We start from the raw sequence: 6000 nt of genomic DNA, 5'->3' as shown, positions 1-6000 counted from the left end.
ATTTTCTGTTCTTCTACTTAGTTGTGTCTAATGGACTGTTATTTCCAGCCACTGAACTTTTAATGTTTGGTTATTGTATGTTTCATTCATAAACATTCTGTTTGGTTCCTTTTAAGATCTGTCATGTCACTTTGGAAAATTTCCTGCAGATATTTTCAAACTTCCCTTTCTTTAAGTGTATTTAGTATACTTTTTGTGGGGATATACTTGGAATATTCAGACAGAGAGGAGAGTGACGTATTTATATATCTGTTTCTATTATCTGTTCTTTATGCTGGTTCTCCTCATGGTACCTTGTTTTATTTTGGTGCCAGTTTATCTTCTATTGTGAGCTGCTCATTATACTTGAAAAAGTATTTATACCAATAATTTAAGATCTGGGGTCAAACTACCATTCTCCAAAGAGGATTTTGCTTGCTTCTGTCAGGTATGTAGGGGCTATGCACCTCCAGAGCTGCCTTAAACTAAGTTCAAAGCTTAAGGTTCCTGGGACCACCCAGACAATGGGAATGCAATTTCTAACCCCCAGTAGGATGGCTGTACATCAAGTTCACCCTTACTCTAGGGATGTAGCCCTTTGTGATGCAAGCATATTGCAGGAGAAATTTTCTATTAGACTTTCCAACTTACATGGGCTTGGACTTTTATTTCTTTCCTCTATTATCCAACCCATGAGGCTGTCAAAGGAAAGTCCAGATTTGCCAGGATCAGCAAATGCCCTCAAGGCAAAAGTGGTTTCCAGATTCTGCTTACATCTCTAGGTACTTGTTTATACTTCAGTTTTGACCTGATAATTTGTTGCTGTTATATCCATACTTCAATGCTTTTAAGACTTTGTTTTTCATTCCAGAATTTGTTGTTTTCTGGGGTGGGAGTGGTATTTGGCCCAAATAACTTATCAATAACTTGCCATGGCCTGATGTCTTGAACTTACTTAACATTCATTTAATGAACAGTGGTTTCCGTCAACCAAAGAACATTGTCTGTCTCAGAGGACTATTTAAAGACAGTTAACTACGTACATCTTTGAAAGGACAGTTTTTGTGACTTTGTTCAAGATGTTTAAAACTAAAAGTAGTGTCTCTTAATCTTTAACTTAACTGGATAATATGATTCCCATAGTTTTTCATGGTATTTGATGTACATCAGTGTTTGCTACCTATTGCCACATAACAAAAAGAAAACGACATGTATTTATTGTCTCACAGTGTCTGTACATTGAAGTCCAGGAACGGCTGACCTGAGTCCCTGCTTCAGCTTCTCTCAGAAGGCTGCAATCAAGAGGTCAGTCGGGGTGTGAGGGCTGACACTGCCTTTAGATACAAGGGTATCTTGGGCAAGTCAGGTCACCTCTCTGAGCCTCTGTTTCTCCATCTGTGCTGAGATCCTTGTCCCACCCACCTCCCAGGGGAGGACCTCCTGCTAGATGGTAAATTTGAGCTCCTTGTAGCTAAAGCATTTTATAACACGGGTTATGTTCCCCTCCTGTTCCCCAGCTCCTCCCTGCCATCCCAGGCAGCCAGCACGATCCTCTGGGGACCTCCAGAGACTGCATGGAGGATGCTGGCCAAATCCGAGTCCCATCCCCATTTTCAACGCGATACGTGTCCCCTCTCTTGGCACCCGCTCCACCCTTAGACGTACTGAACTGCCCTGGGAGCCTGTTTCAGGGTTCATGTCCTACCCGTTCATTCACTGAACTGACACTCTGGATGTCCACTGGGTGTCTGGCCCCGTGTTAGGCCTCTGCCACCAAGGGAAGACACAGCTCACAGGGCCACAGTGGTCAGGGCAACCAAGCGAAGAAGTGCAGGGTCCCTAGAGCATGGGGGAGGGTGTCCCACCACCTCGCCAGCCAGAAGAGGAGGACAGGCAGCGCTGCCCGGGCCCAGGAGGGTGGCAAGGGCCTGTGAGGGGACTGGTCTGTGCCGTAGGAGACGGGGGAGGGCCCGGGGGTGGAGCTGGCCCACTCTCTGAAAGGGGGCCAGCCCCCTCCCCCTCCCAGGGACCACGGCCCTCTCCAGCGACAAGGGTGGAGGATGCTCAGAGCAGGGACAGCAACGCTGAGACGCCACCAGCTGAAAATCTGAGACCCAGGCTCCCTGTCAGGTGAAACACTCAGGATTGGTCCCCCCAGATAGGCTTTTTGTTTTCCTTCTCCTCTTATCTGTGTCAGTACCCACACAAGTTCCCCCGTTCCCCTTGGCTGAGACCAGGTCCAGCGACCTCTGAGTCTTTCCTTCCTCGGCACGGCCTCCCCCCTGCACCCCCCATCTCAGCCCTGTGTCTGCAGCCACATCCGACACCCTGGTGTCCCTGAGGACAGGCAGACGTGTGGGGAGACCTTGGGGAGATCAAGGGTGCGGGTGGGAGAGGAAAACAGGAAGGTGGAGGTGATAAGGAGAGAGTCTCAAGGGAACTGGAAAAACAAACTTGAAAACAGCAGGTTTGGGGAAATCCTGGCCTGAAGAGTAGCAGTCCCTGGTCATCAGAATGACAGCAGAGCTGGCCCAGGAACACTCTTTGGCGCAGGACAGGGAAGGAAGACCCTGACCCCTTCATTTACTCGATATAACATTTATGGGGACTTCCCTGGTGGTCCAGTAGTTAAGACACCACATTTCCACTGCAGGGGGCATGGGTTCGATCCCTGGTTGGGGAGCTAAGACCCCACATGCTGCACAGCACAGCCTATATATATATATATATATATATATATATATATATATATATATGTCATATATATATGACATTTATGGGCAGCCTGTTATGTTTTGCACAAACACAAATGTGGCAGGTCCCCGTGGGCTGAGGTGTCTTTTCCTGAGCATGCCAGGTACACGCCCACCACAGGGCCTTTGCACTTGCTTTTTCCTCTGCCTGGAATGCTCTTCCACAGATATTCACATCACTCCTTCCCTCATCTTCCTCAGGTCTTCAGTAAAACATCACCTTCTCTGTGATGCCTTCCTGACATCTGATCTAAAATTGCAGTGGTGCTCCCTCCCCCCCAAAAAAGCCCCTATCCTTATCTTCCTGGGCCTGACCCTAACATCTGTGGAGCCTGCAGCAAGAGTAAAATGGTGGTCCCCAAAATATAGCCCCTCCTTTCTCTTCCCATCCCCATTGCCACCTGGCCCCTCAAGATCTTCACCCACACATGTGAACATCCCAGCTGTGTCCCCAGCAAGCAGCCACCTCCTGATCACAACGCAGGCTTAGGGGTACACACACCTGTGTTCCATTCTACCTGCTAAGATCAGACCTCAGGGAGATCCATACAAGTCCTGGACGTGGACTCTGCGCCATTTGGGCAGGAACTTTTGAGATTCTGGGTAACCAGGGTGTGGTCTAAAAAGGGGGTTCAGGCTCCCAGGGGTGCATCTCCTTGGCTTGGCAAGCTCCTCCCCCTGGAGGAGGCCGGGCAGGCCTCTAAAGTGTGGGGCTTAGGGCAGGGGTCCTTCTAGCCCAGTCTAGGGATGGGACTGTCCTTTCCTTGCTTTGTTTTTCTCCATCTGATATAGTATATATTTTACTTGTTTATTTGGCTTATTGTCTGGTTCCCTCCAGTAAAATGTAAGCCCCAAAGAAGGCAAGGATCTGTTTTGTTTTGTTTGTTTATTAATTTTTTAATTTTTATTTTTTGGCTCTGTTGGGCCTTTGTTGCCGTGTGCGGGCTTTCTCTAGTTGTGGTGAGCGGGGGCTACTCTTCCTTGCGGTGCGCGGGCTTCTCATTGCAGTGACTTCTCTTGTTGCTGAGCACGGGCTCCAGGCGTACGGGCTTCAGCAGTCATGGCACGTGGGCTCAGTAGTTGTGGCGCACGGGCTTAGTTGCTCCACGGCAAGTGGGATCTTCCCGGACCAGGGATCGAACTCATGTGCCCTGCAGTGGCAGGTGGATTTTTAACCACTGCGCCACCAGGGAAGTCTGGCAGGGATCTGTTTTGATCACTGTTATATTCTCTGTTCTTACAATAGTATCTGTCACGTAATGAGCGTTCAATAAATGTTTCTTGAATAAATAATGGATTTGGGGGGTATGAGATACCAGGATAGAAGCCAGGCTGGGGGTCTTCATAAAGCTCCTGTGTCCTACAGAGGGCTCTGGGTGATGCATCAGGGGTGATGTGATGCATGTTGCCAAACTCCTTCTTTTCCAGTTTATGATCTCTGGAGAGGAAATTAAGAGTTTTGCTCTTAGAGGGTAGTTTAAAAATTCAGTGGCCTAGTTTTAATTATGTGCATGATATTTACTTTAGTACATACATACTTAGTGGATGTGTTTTGTGACAAAGACGCTCTCCTTGACCAAACATTATAGTCAGGCTCCTCTGAGCCTTCCTCTCAACTGTGTCTCGACCTTGGCCCCCATCCTTTCCCCAGGCCGCTTGACTCAGTTTAGCAAGAATCCCCCCACCCTTGATAACTGATCACCCTGGGTATCTGATCAAGTTCCTCATGCCCCACCATTGATATCTAAGTCCTTGTCCTGTCTTTAGCAGGAATCCTGTTAGATCAGTTTAGCAAGACTCTCCCCTACCCTGGATATTTCCTCTTAGTAATTTTCCATCCATTACCCCCACTCTGCTCCTTGACTAGAAATCCCGCGTCTTTTTTTTTTTTTGGCCACGCTGCATGGCTTGCAGGATCTTAGTTCCCGACCAGGGATAGAACCCGTGCCCCCTGCACTGGAAGTGTGGATTCCCCCCAACTTGTCCTTGTTGTAGTAGGAGTTGAACCCCATCTCTCGCTCCTACTGCCAGAGTCATAACCCCCTTTGCAATAGTCTTGAATAAAGTCTTTTTTACCATTTTTTTCATTTTCATTTTTTAAAATTGAAGTATAGTTGATTTACAATGTTGTGTTAGTTTTTCTTACCATTTTCGTAAGTATCAGAATAATCTCTCTTTATAGGTAGGAATACAAAAATCTATCAGACAGGGTCCCAGCCTCAAAGAGTTCCAATCAAGTGGGGAAATCAGTTGCCTAAACCAATAGCCAAATGTAAGATAATAAATATGGAAATAAAAGTATGGTCAAGCTGTTGTCAACACCCTGATGAGAAAGCAGTTAACACTGCCTGTGTGAATCCGAGAGTCCTTCAGACAGGAGTGACATGGGCTGGGCTTTGAAGGGTGAGTAGGAGTTCGTGTTTTCTGGAAGCTCAATAACTAGCTTCAGAAGCATAATTGTTTTTTCAGAAGCATAACTTTTGCACATTAAAAGATGGTTAAGGGACTTCCCTGGTGGCACAGTGGATAAGAGTCCATGCTCCCAATGCAGGGGGCCCAGGTTTGATCCCTGGTCAGGGAACTAGATCCCACATGCATGCCACAACTAAGAGTTTGCACGCCGCAACGAAGGAGCTGGCGAGCCACAATTAAGGAGTCCACCTGCTGCAACTAAGACCTGATGCAACCAAATAAATTTTTTTAAAAAAGATGGTTCATAGATATGATCTTATGTTTGTAAAATACATGTACTTTCACAGAAAAAAATTATAACTCTAGAGGAATGTACTAATTAAAATTAATAGTAGTTATATCAGGGTAGTGGTTTAATGGGTGATTCTTACTTTTTCTTTAAATGTTTTATACAGAACAGCACACATATCACCCTTCTAATTAGAAAAACATTAAGATAATTAACAAACCGTGTCCACACGTCCAATATGAGCTTTTGGTCCTGGAGCTGGGGTGGCAGAGAGTCTTGTCAGATGTCTGTGAAGGCTCAGGGAGCAAAAGCAGAGCCTGTGTGGATGTGCAGATTTCAGGCCAAGGGAGCTGAGCTGCCTTCCAGGGGGAGACACTACTGGGAAATTATGGGAATGTTCTGGGGGAACAGCGAGGCCACCTGCCTGGGAGGTGAGGCTGAGCCAGAAGATGGGGTCTGGGATTGCGGGGGCGGGGAGGGCGGCTTTTGTCCCCCGACCTACAGGCTCGGGGGGGCCCCACAGCAGAGCTTGGAGGGTGCGAGCCAATCAGGAAGCTCCGTTTTCCA

This window comes from Mesoplodon densirostris, chromosome 6, assembly GCF_025265405.1.
Source record: "Mesoplodon densirostris isolate mMesDen1 chromosome 6, mMesDen1 primary haplotype, whole genome shotgun sequence".
Classification (NCBI taxonomy): domain Eukaryota; kingdom Metazoa; phylum Chordata; class Mammalia; order Artiodactyla; family Ziphiidae; genus Mesoplodon; species Mesoplodon densirostris.
The sequence above is the reverse complement of the archived record's forward strand: the minus strand, read 5'-3'. Positions refer to the sequence as shown.